We start from the raw sequence: 12,678 nt of genomic DNA, 5'->3' as shown, positions 1-12,678 counted from the left end.
TAAGAAATTAATATTTGCACCACGCCCATCGTCCTGTCCCCAATAAACTATATCAATTTCCTTCATCCTACTCCCAATAAAATGTTTGTTTTATACGAATTATAGTAACTTCCTTTGCCCTGTACCTAAAAAATATTTACACTGTCTTCCATCACACTAGTCCCAATAAACTCTTTGTACCAACTTCTGTCATCCTGTCCCCAATAAACTATATCAAATTCTTCCATTATCTTTCTCCAATAAACTATTTATACCAATTTCCATCATCCTATCCCCAATAAACTCTTTCTCCTGGGGATGATTCCATGACTGGGACGGCTGTACCTTCTGAGACCACATTCTCTCCTACAGCCTCATTGCATCCATTAGCTGCCTACCTCAGTCCGGTCCAGCCATACTTGCTTGGACTACCAAGGTTGGCCGAGTCCTGAGATGAGCTGCTTACCAACCTACTGCCAAGAAGCCAGGCAAAGCCACAGCCCCAGTCCAGTGATGGGGACAGAAGACTCTCCAGTCTTTGAAGGGAAATGAACACCTTGCATGAGAACCTAGCACACAGGGTACTAGTTCAGACCAACTACACAAGACATCGGGTGCTCCATCTTGGACAGTTGTGTAAAGACTCTTGCTTAGATGAAGCAAACATCCTACGTAATGTTGTGTCTGTAGATAGACATATAAATCATCACTATTTTTCTACATTCCTTGTGATTCATCCTCTCTGACTTTATCACGGTCCTTCTATGCCTACTTATACTCTCCGTCTGTTATAGACCCTTCCAGAAATGAGTTCTACATCCTTCCTGCCTGGTGTGTAAACAGTGAGTCCTTTTGTCATAAAGCTATCACCTTCCAACTTTCAGGAACGTGTCCTGGTTCTGGAATTCTGGAATACATGAAGAAGAAAATATGTGTCTCCAATGCCACGATTTTATAAAAGTCAGTCATGACTTATTGCTTCCTTAAACTTTCCAGAGCGATCAACACTTACCCTATAGCTCCCTAATGACCTTTGTTTGTTTTTTCAATTTTATACTGAATTGGTAGAAGGAAATCAATCTTCTGTTACCCTATCACCTTTCCCAGGGAAAAATTGATGCAGAGGCACCTTGAATATTCTTGAGATTGTTGATTTCGGATCTTGAGTGTTGCAGACATAAATTTTGGCTTGTGATTCTCTAATGTCAGAGGGCCTTGAAATCATATTGTTTTTGTTGTTTGGAATGCATCTTAGATTTGGGACTACTGTCAGGTATGTTTCAGATTGGCTTTTAAGTGCTCATGGAGTTTTTGGAAGTTTATCTTTTGCAAAACTTGCTGAAGGTAGTAAGAGGCAATGCATAGCCTAGCTTTCTTGGTCTTTAAGGGTCATGAAACCTGTTTTAGGTGAAAGAAATGCAAAGTACATGCCCAAGAGAGGTGAAGCCATGGATGTTGATGTGCAGGGTAAATGATTTTTAGCAGAGTAGGACTGGACAGATTAAAAAGTTTGAAAACTAGCAGGTAAAATCCTGCTAAGTATATAAAAATTCTTTATGATATATTAGATGAAAAAATATGGTGCAAATTAATGTATGTAGAAAAGTAACTTTTGTGTTGGAAAGGGGTTAAAAGGATTATATATTCATTTTTTATTTGCATAAAGGAAACACTGGATGGGTGCATAAAAATCTTACCTGGAGAAAACAAAAGTATGAGCATGAAATATCAAAAGAAACATTCATGAGTTTTGAATTATCTGGGTGTCTCACTCATTTTAACATTAAGTGAAATTTAAAATTTAAAAAGTGGTATGTAAAAGTGATTTTTAAAAAAAGAGGTAGGTTTAATTATTAATTCCTAGAATTCTAGTGGAAATCCATTACTCGGACATAATTCTGACCATGATGGAAGAATTGATTTAAGACAGTTCACATTTTGGAGTTAGGTACAATTCAAACACTTTGCAGAGTCGCTCATACTCATACAAGGGGGAACTTTGAGTGTTTCCACTTGGTTTTAGGCAAGCGATCAATTGATATACTATGTTTCTGTAGCTTGAGATTCTCCACAGAAAAATGACTCAGGCAGAATAGATATTCTTGGAAATGAAATTTTGCACATAAAATCCCAGTCCTTGAGGCTGCAGATCTAGGAGGTTTCTGACTTTGGCATATTCAAAGCCTATGTCCACATTCTCTGACAAGCCCTCAAGGGAAAAACGACAGACAGGCATGGACCGTAAGTTGGGTGTCAAGAAAGCTCAGTTTCAGGATAAGTTGGCACTTATATAGATGCTGAGTACAGCAGAAAATGTTCATAATTTTATAGTTCTACCAGAGTATTTTGGTAGAATTTTATAGTTCTACCAATAACACAGCCTACCGCTTGCTGTAGAAGACATGGTCTTCATTGCAGGTGAAGAGAACAGAGCTTAGTTGGTCTACAACTTCTCTTCAATGGGACTGATTATTAGGCTGGACAGGATAGAACGAGCCTGGTTAGATAGGAGTGGAAGTTGGGGAGCTCTTGAGAGTGGCCTGCCCAACGCTCATCGTCCTTTATCTCAAACTGAGTGGTCCTCTTGCTTTGTTCTGAGTGTTAATGTCTCCCAGTAGGAGAGGACTGCACGGTGTGTCTTCCCTTGAAGCTAAGTGATATCATTGCTTTGGCTTCCACAAGGGTGCCTTGACCTGAAATGGATTTCACTGACTTCTCCCTTTTATTCTCTCCTTTTCCCTTCTTCCTGCCTGCGATGGAGACATGGCTGGAGCTACAGCTGACATGGTGTGACCATCAAGGAAAGAGAGACCAAGAGAATGGCACCACATGTAACTTTGACATTCCAGGACCCCTGAGCCAAAGTAGACGCGTGTCTCCCTCCAGAATTCTGGTTAAATGACAACAGAAACAGAATTCATTTAATAATCCCATGAACAAGAGCTAACTTTCCTTCAGTGTCCACTCTGTGCCAGGTCTTTCTCTAGAACCTTCTCCTGTACTGATATATTTAATCCTTACAACATCTTTATGAAGTAGATACTGTAATTATGCCCATTTGACAGATGAGGAAATGCAGTGTTAGCCCACATTAACACAGGAAGTAAGAATTTTGTCACATATCTTTGAAGAGCTTTGACCAATGGGAAAGTAGAAAATACATAAAGATAGCGTAAGTGTAACACCTTCTTTTTTTTGGACCTCAGTTCCAAAAACATACATGAAACATGAGTCTTGACTCACGACCTACTCTCACCATTAGTCTAGAAATGGCTCATGCATTTCTTTGTGTGTTTATAGTCGTCAAAGAGGAAACCACACAAAAACAGAACCTTCAAGATAACCTACATACTGTTATCTGGTTCCCTACCCCACCTCCTTCTATTCCTCTATTCAGGGAGGCGGCTGTCCTCAATCCTGTGTTCATCCTTTTCTTGTTTTCTTTTGTATGTCGTCTTACTGCATAAATAAATGTTCCTCGTACGCACACACATACCCAGAATGACAGAGATGTAAAAGTAGAATAAAAGGCAGTGCAGTGGACACAATAAAACAAGGACAAATCAAAAGGAGGAAGCATCTAGACATCCCTGGAGTAGGTTAGCAGCGTTTGGATGAAGGGGTGATATTTAAAAACTGAACTCCAGAGGAAATTGATGGGGCAGGGAGTTGAGCGGCGCTGGAAGAAGATGGGAAAGTTGGAGAAGAAATAATTAAGTGGGGAGGGTGTGGAGTTATGAAATGAGTTGGCTTATCTGAAAAATGGGATTTTTTTTTTCCTGTAAGAAATAACAGAAGTAGGAATAGGGCCACATCTTTATCCTCCTGACGTTGGGTTCTTCCACTTACATGTGGTTCTGTCAACGCCTGTTACTGCTCTGAGCAGAGAATCCCTGAACTAAATCTCTATTTGACCTTCATATGCAGGCTAGTTGGGACTATATTGATATTATTTCAAGCCCTTTGTTCCCATGACAACTCCATTTTCCCCCCAAATAATTTATTCGCCCCCAATTCTACAACATAGCTGGGCATGGCCATTTAACCCAAGGAGCCTTACAAATTATTTAAATCATCTTAAAATGTAATGAGCTCTCATTCACTTAGGCTAAGAACATACTTCATGTGACCTGTAGAAATTATTTTGTTGAGCTGATGCATGTAGGGAGGTGTGATAAAAGCAAACTTCTCCAGCCTCTGGGGGAGTTGTCTCAGCGAAGAATAATTCCTGGAAACATGGAAAAGCTACAGGGCTCTTTCACATAAACGACTTCTTGCAAAATAAGAGCAGTTGCAGCTTAAAGTAAATCGTTTTTCCAGTGTCTGTATGTCCCATATTTATTTTCCTGAAAACTCTGTATATTCTCCTGAGAGAGTGACTTTCACGGTTACAACCAGGAGTAGATGCCTCTAAATTTGCACCCCCTGCTGCAAAGCAGACATCTGGACAAAATAGCACCTGAGAGATTGGTCAGGGATTCTTCCATGAAGTCATATTCTAGAGTTGAAGAGTTCTCTACAATGTTAAGAGGTGCAATCATAGAAACTTATCTTCTTTTCTTCTTGAATACTAAGCCAGCACTTGTTATTTGTCAAGGATGCTACAGATTGGCTGTGCTGGGTATGATACTTACTACAGATGTATGTGCATCTGCGGGTTTATTGATTTTATTATAGAATGCCCTGGGTATGGCTGTGCTGGGTATGATACTTACTACAGATGTATGTGCGTCTGAGGGTTATTGATTTTATTATAGAACGCCCTGGGTACGTGAACTAGGAATGCATTTTAGAATTCAGATACGCGGGAATCCATTTGAGTAGGGAAGGTAGGTGAGAGCAAAAAGAATCAGCATGTGAAGCTTATGATGGGGAGGTGATAAAGCAGGACCATTGATCTGTGTATTGTTTACTGGATAAGCCAGAGTTATTAAGGCAAAGAGCCCCACTGGTTGAAGTTGCTGTCTTATCTTCCAGGTCAGTACTCTCTGTAGCATAGCTGTGTCTTCGTTCTTCGGATGGTGAACATTTGGCTGTCTGTTCGGGAAATACCAAAACATAGTTCCCATGTGTGAAAAAATAAATATAAAATTTCAACAACGTATTATGACAACATTTATTCTAGTTTTATAGGCACCTGCCATCGCTGGCAGTTGTCAAAATATTGGAACTCAAATATTAGTGGCATGTCTCGCTTGAAAAATACCGATTCTGCGTTTCTTGTATTATGCTGTGTACATTATTACGCTAGCATAGCTGTGGAGTCGGCTGCTGCTTCTTTGAAGTCCCTTCACATTTGCTTATTTTTTTAATACGTTTTTTTCTTCCACACTTTTCCCAAAGGATGGGTGATAATAAATCATTCTGATTTTATTTATTAAATTTCTTGCTCTTCTTAGCTAAGCTCTGTGATTGCACGCTCATAATCTCATGCCAGAATTCACTGATTTTTTTTTTACTTTCAATTTTGAATCAAAAATGAATTGTATTGATTCCCAAGCACTGTCATCTACTAGCTTCAGTTTTCAGTAAGATGAGAGATTTTATTGACTCTGAAATGAGAAGAAAATTCACAATTCTGTCAAAGAATTTGGAACTTGAGAGTGTGTTACTTCCACTCCCATTAAAATTCTTCACTCCATAATATGGATTGAAAACCCACAATGTCGTTATAAACATTAAACCATAAATTATAACCATTCCATTTTGTGTGAATATGATATAGATTACAAAACAAAGATTTTACATTTTATATGAATGTTATGTAAATTATAAAATAAAGGTTTTACATAAACATTATATACATTATAAAAATTATAAGCACCCTAGTACTGAGCATGGGTCTTTGTGGCTCACAAAACGTGATAAGAGGGAACAGGCTTCAGAGAAAGGAGTGCAGGTGTAGCAGCTGGAGAGCAGCATCGCCTTGGGGAAATAATCAAAATAACGTCCCCTTAAAGGCACGGCCATCTAGGGAAAAACGGAACAAGGAGGGAAAATTGATTCCCCTTCCCAACGCTACCACCCCACCACAATCATCCATTAAAAAGACCACGTTTTAGAACAGTCACCGTAGAAAGTGATGTAGACCTAGAACCTGTGTTCACAAAATGCCGAGGAACAGGAAGAAAAATCCAACGAAACAACAGTGCTGTCAAATGAAGACAGGAGATGTGAACCAGCTGATGAAAATTCTCACTACAAGCAGAAAACTAAAAGTAGCAAAACTCTCCAGCACATCCTAATCCCAGGAAATTCCAAGACAACAATATTTCTACAGAACCCCAGTGTAGTCATGGAGCTACCCCCGGTCTGGCAAACTCCTCCGCAGGTCCCCAGTTTTCTGGTTTCCTGAGGACGATCTCTAACAGCAAGAATGCCCCTGCACGCAGCCAGAATTCCAGGTGTCGGCGGTTCCACTGCTTGGCCTTTAAGCCTCTCTTTTTCTGAAAGATGACGCTTCTCCAAACACAAAGCATGTCCAGCATTTGAGGGGAAAATCCAAATATGTAAAACTCAAAGTTGTCTCCTGTGGTTTTTAGCTAAAATGTGTAAAACTAGGCAACAAGGAATCTTACTCCATTCCCCTAATGCTTATCAGAGAAGGAATGTCACAGCTGCAGAAGTCTTGAAAAGGAGATGCCGGGTATTTCCAAAGTAATATTTGATGAGAGAGAGTTTAAGAAGCGAGACAAGGAAGTTATCTTACTTTATTCATTGTGCATCTCTGAATGGATTCTGGGCAATATATGACTGATAATTATAGAATGTTTCCATGTGACTAATTCCAGTTTCTCTCCCTTTTTGTCCTTTCTCCCTCTTCCATATGAATAGTTCTAATTACCGTTTGTTTCTCTCTCGCTTTCTCTCTTTCTTTAGAAAGTCTTGGTGTTACCCACAAACACTGCAGTTCTTTCCCCGTGCACCTCTAGTTCTACGAAGCCTTGAGAAGTTCCTGGCTGCCTGGGTAAGTTTCATCATATTCACCCATATTTTACTAAAGTGATGATGACAAAAGGGAAAGAGGACCCAGTTGAAGGGTGGCTACAGTGATGGGCAGAGCCTCTGGTGATGACCAAGTAAGACCGTAAACTAGGACATTCAGCCATGATGCTGATGGTCCTCGGTGAGACAGCACTTCCGTCATCTTTGTGTGTAATTGATGCTGACATACTCCTGATGGCTCCTTAAATATGAAGTCTCATGGGAAACTTGGGAAAGTAACGTGCAGTAAAAGGGACTCCAGTCACGGCTGGGTCTTCACTCCCTACGGGGAGTTCAGACCTCAGTCCATCCCCTCGTCAGTCCATCAGAGACTCTGACAGTTACTCACATTGAAAGGTTAACTTGAGACTAAAATGACTCTTAGCTCTGATTCTCATCCATATGATAATATGCAAATAGACATTCCTTTATAAACACATGCTTTAAAAAATTAAATGGAATCATTATGGAAGACCAGTTTATGATATGCACATTCCAATTCAATTTTACATAAATCTAAATTCTCTATAAGTTTTATTCGTTTTACAATACTGATTTAAGACACATTTGTTGAGTGTGTACTATGTGCTAAGAACAAACTATTCCTAGGGAAACCATAATTTTTTTAAAAAAAGCCTTCTTTCTTTTGTAGCTTGACATTAGTTGAAAGTTGTGAGAATGCTACAAATCAGGATACCTTCTGTCCAGATTTATCTAGTGTGATATTTTGCCCCATTTGTTTTATTTTTGCTCTTCAGTATCTTAGTATATTAAGAATATTAGTCCTTTAATCTGTAATAGTGCAAATATTTTCTCCTCATTCGTTTTTGATTTTATTTATGGAATTCTATACCATGTGAAGGTTGTTTTTTTTTAATGTAGTCAAATTTATCAATCCCTTCTCTTATTAAATCTGGGCTTTGCATCTTTGTTAAGAAAGCCATTTCCCTACACCCAGCTCATAAAAGAATTTTCCCACTTTTTCTCCTAGTACTTTTGTGGTTTCATTTCTTTTTACATTTAGATCTTGGGTCCACTGGGGATTCATTCTTGGGTATGGTGTGAGGAATGAATCTAATTTTTATCTTCTCTCAAACGGCTGCAGACATTTACAATATAGCCATTCATTAAAACATCCATTTTTCCCCAAATGATTTGAGATCCAGCTTCATCTGATATATGAAGCTTCTATATATCCGTGGGTCTATTTCCCTTATTTTCTACTCCATTCCATTCCATTCTTTGTTTTTTTTGTGCCAGTTCAACATCACCATCAGTATAAAGATTTTGTATATTCTAATATCCAGTGTAACTCCACCCCCCTCATAGATCTTCCTTTTCAGTATAAAAACGTGCTTTCTTTTTTCTTTACAGCATTTTTTTTATTGAATATATTTGACGTAAAACATTGTGTACATTTAAGGTGTACAACTTGTTACTTTTGATACATTTATATAATGTACTGTGATTGCCACTGTAGTGATATTTATCACGTTACATAATTATAATACAATACTGTTGTCTATATTTATTATACTGAACATTAAATCTCTGTGGCTTATTTACTGCTCATTGCAGGTTCGTAACCTTAAACAACATCGATCTTATCCCCCAACCCCATCCCCTGGTAACTGCCATTTTACTCTCTGATTTTTACGAGTTTGACATTTTTAGATCCCATGTATAAGATTAATCATACCATACTTGTCTTTCTCTGTCTGATGTTATCTCACTTAGCATAATGTACTCAAAGACCACCTGTGTTGTCACAAATGGCAGGATATCTTCTTTTCTCTTGGCTGAATAACATCCCATTGCTTATATATACCAGATCTTCTTTATTTATTCATCTGATGATGGGCAGTTGGGTTGTTTCCATATCTTGGCTATTGTGAATAACGCTGCAGTGAACAGGGAAGTGCATATATCTCTTGGAAATAACTGTTTTCATTTCCTTTGGGTATATTCCCAAGTAGTGGAATTGCTGGATCATATAGTAGATATATTTTTAATTTTTTGAGGAGCCTCCATATTGTTTTCCGTGGTGAATGGATAAAACATGCTTTTTTAATGAAAACAATCAGAATTGGTGGGACCCTTTAGGTCCAAAACTGCTGTTGAACTTGGAAGCTTAAAAAAAAAAACTTTAGCGGCATCAGCCTACCCAAGCGCTCTTCAATCCACTGACGTCCCTCTGAATGCATTTGTATACATCCACGGGAATACACACCCATGTTCTATATTTGCACTGTACGAAGGAACAGCACTACCTTGATTTCTTAATTACTGATGACACAGGCTGTTAAATTTCTCTGTAACTGAACAGAACGAGCATTAGGGTTTTAGGTGGAAATGCTGTAGGATTGTCTTTTATAAACAAACGAAGACATGATAGAGAATTATAAGGCTTGCTGATATTCTATTCCACTGTCAAACCAAGGTAATTTAATGTTCAGTTAATCTCAGGAGGAGGGACGTGCTGTCTCATGTAGTCCCCTGTTGCCAATTTATATGTATTATATCAAGTAATAACCTCATCTGAACTGTAATGAAGAAGAAGTACATATTTAGCCAAACATTCTGTTTCCAAGTAGCCCATATGTCTAGAACAGATATTTCACAAGAATTTTTAAATGTGTAAGAGAGATGTAGAGTATGTTTTTCGCTGTAAAATATACTCTCTTAAAAGCTCTCATTAGTTTATTACCATAGATAAAATTGATAATGAATTGTTAGTAAATAATTTTGAAAATTCCTTTGCAATTAAGATGCTTTAATTCTTATTTTTAATTGTCCCAGTCAATGGATCATTAAAAGCTTTCTGATAAATTTTTTGTTGACAATGATTAGGAATGCATAAATGCAGTAAAATCCTGACTAATGGAATGCCACTGATCAAACCCCAAAATATTTTCTTTTTATTTAAAGAGATTTATAAGGAACAGGAAAATGTTTTAGGGTTTAAAAAAATCAGACCCTAAAAAACCAAGATGCCTATTTTGTACTACTTCCTAGTCTTCTCAGTTTTCTTTACTATAAAAAAAATTGAGACTGAATTTTATTCTGAAAATATTACAGATGGATATATATCATTAATGAATTGTCATTAACGTATAGAATGGCCATATTTTCTTTTTTTTTTAGTTAACTAAATTAATTAATTTATTTATTTTTGGCCGAGTTGGGTCTAGTTGCTGCACACGGGCTTTCTCTGGTTGCGGCGAGCGGGGGCTACTCTTCATTGCGGTGCGCGGGCTTCTCATTGTGGTGGCTTCACTTGTTGTGGAGCACGGGCTCTAGGTGCATGGGCTTCAGTAGTTGCAGCACACGGGCTCAGTAGTTGCAGCACGCGGGCTCAGTAGTTGTGGCGCACGGGCTCAGTTGCTCCATGGCATGTGGGATCTTCCCGGACCAGGGCTCGAACCTGTGTTCCCTGCATGGGCAGCCGGATTCTTAACCACTGCGCCACCCGGGAAGTCGTAGAATGGTCGTATTTTCATTTTATAAATATATCTTAATTTCTTTTGTAGAATGATATTAACTGTATTTGATCTAGACACATCATTTTTTTAAAAAAATTTGGGGTCATGCTGCGCAGCATGTGGGATCTTACTTCCCCGACCAGGGATTGAACCCGTACCTACCATGTGCAGTGGAAGCACGGAGTCTTAACCACTGCACCACCAGGGAAGTCCCTAGACACATCATTTTAGAACATATGGGGGGCATGTAACCCAATAAGGAAAAATACATTTATAAAGACAAGTTAATCTTTTTACGCTTATGACTTACAGAATTGGAAAATTGCTTAGATAGTAGAATAAACCAATAAGAATATGAAAGAGCACATTTTCAATTGGGTATTTTTTCAGATAAAATATGATTAGCCTTCGTAGTTTCATTCTTGTTAAAGATGCTTATTAGATCATAAATGTCTTAAGCCAACAAATTTAAAGGTAGATCAAATAAAAGTGTCCTATGGTACCAGGCTAATTTTGGACAATTTAGCTGCTTATATTTATCTGCACCATATTTTGCACCTGTCCTACTGAGTTTTGAGTTATTCTGTCTTCTGGCCCGTCATCTACAGGACACTGGATTGGAATTAAGGGACGGATTTCTTGTTCTGAATCAACCTCTAATGATCCCCAATTACCAGTGCCCTGTTTTCTCACCCGTAAAATGACATGTGGGCTGGTCAACATCCAAGACAGTGGATTGGATTTGTCATCAGGTAGAAATGGCTACATCATATTCTTTGCTGAGAAGGAATGAAGGCTTAGCTGGAAACAGTATTGATCATTTAGTCTACATGGGAGCTGAAAGATGATCTAGTGGTGTGCACCCCAAACACCTGCTCCTGATGACCCTCAAATGTTGACTCTGTGCGTGTGTGTGTGTGTGTGTGTGTGTGTGTGTGTGTGTGTGTAGAAGGGAAGTTTGCCGTATATGTGTAGATTTATTCCTCAAGTACCTATTCTGTTCTGTTGATTTGTTTCTCTGTCTTAATGCCAATATTATACTGTCCTGATTTTCATAGCTTGAATAAGTCTTGAAATCAGGTAGTGAGAGACCTCCAAGTTGGTTCTTCTTTGTCAAGTTTTTTTGTTTTGTTTTGTTTTTAGTTATTCTAGGTTCTTTAAATTTACATACAAATTTTAGAATGAGTTTATCAATTTTGACAAAAAGATATCCTGCTGAGATTTTGACTAGGATTGTGTTGAATCTATAGATTGATTTGGGGAGAGCTGACATCTTGGCAATACATAATGTTCCAACCCATGAACAAAGTAACCTTTTCATTTCTTTAGGTGTTCTTCAAATTCTCTCAGCAATTTTTCTGTAGTTTTCAGTGCACAGGTCTTGCACACTTTTGTCAGAATTATCCCAAAGTATTTCATACATTTGATGCTGTTGTAATTGAGGTTGTATTTTTCATTTCAGTTTTTGAGTGTTCATTGCTAGTATATAGAAATATAATTTAGATATTGATCTTTTATCTTAGAACCATGCTAAATGCACATAAGAGTTCCAGTAGTTGTGTATATGCCGTGGGATTTTCTACACAGATGATCATGTCATCTGCAAATGCAGTTTTAATTCTTCCTTTCCAATCTGGAGGTTTAAAAACTTTTTTTCCTTGTTTTACTGGGTAGAATCTTCAGTGCATTGGTGAATAGAAGGGCTGAGAGTGCTTCGGCACACTGTCTGCTGAGCCGAAGTGTCGGACACAGCCATTTCACACGAGAAACCCTGGTCTAAAGGGTGCAAGGTGCAAGGCCTCTGCGCTCGGCACCCTATGAGCAAGTGAAACTACACTAAGCACAAAGGAAAAAAAAAAAAGACTGGCCTCCTTGGAGAGCAAGCATCAAGTGCAATCCCTCCGGTCTTATTCTTGGACAGTGGACACGTTGTTTCAAGGGCACTGATGACTTCTTGATACTTCAGTGGCTGGCCAGATATGTAGTTGGATCACATCCTGAGGTGACCCTGATGGGGCATTACAGCCGTGTGGCTCACAGGGTCTTGGTGCTCCGGCTGGGTGTCAGGCCTGAGCCTCTGAGGTGGGAAAGCCGAGTTCAGGACATTGGACCACCAGAGGCCTGCCAGCCCCACATAATATCAATTGGCAAGAGCTCTCCCAGAGATCTCTGACTCAATGCTAAGACCCAGCTCCACTCAACGACCAGCAAGCTACAGTGCAGGACACCCCAT

General features: G+C 38.8%; 1 protein-coding gene across 1 annotated transcript in view; it reads left to right on the top strand.

Annotated features, from left to right (window-relative positions):
* PUDP (pseudouridine 5'-phosphatase) overlaps positions 1–6,932 on the top strand; it is a 605,728-nt gene extending 598,796 nt beyond the window's left edge. The window contains exon 10 of the transcript XR_009500091.1: positions 6,859–6,932. The gene's annotated coding sequence lies outside the window, so the exon portion shown is untranslated. The remainder of the gene's footprint in view (positions 1–6,858) is intronic.
* The last annotated feature ends 5,746 nt before the right edge of the window (positions 6,933–12,678 follow it).

Source organism: Balaenoptera ricei, chromosome X, assembly GCF_028023285.1.
Source record: "Balaenoptera ricei isolate mBalRic1 chromosome X, mBalRic1.hap2, whole genome shotgun sequence".
In the NCBI taxonomy this organism is placed as follows: domain Eukaryota; kingdom Metazoa; phylum Chordata; class Mammalia; order Artiodactyla; family Balaenopteridae; genus Balaenoptera; species Balaenoptera ricei.
The sequence above is the reverse complement of the archived record's forward strand: the minus strand, read 5'-3'. Positions and strand labels throughout refer to the sequence as shown.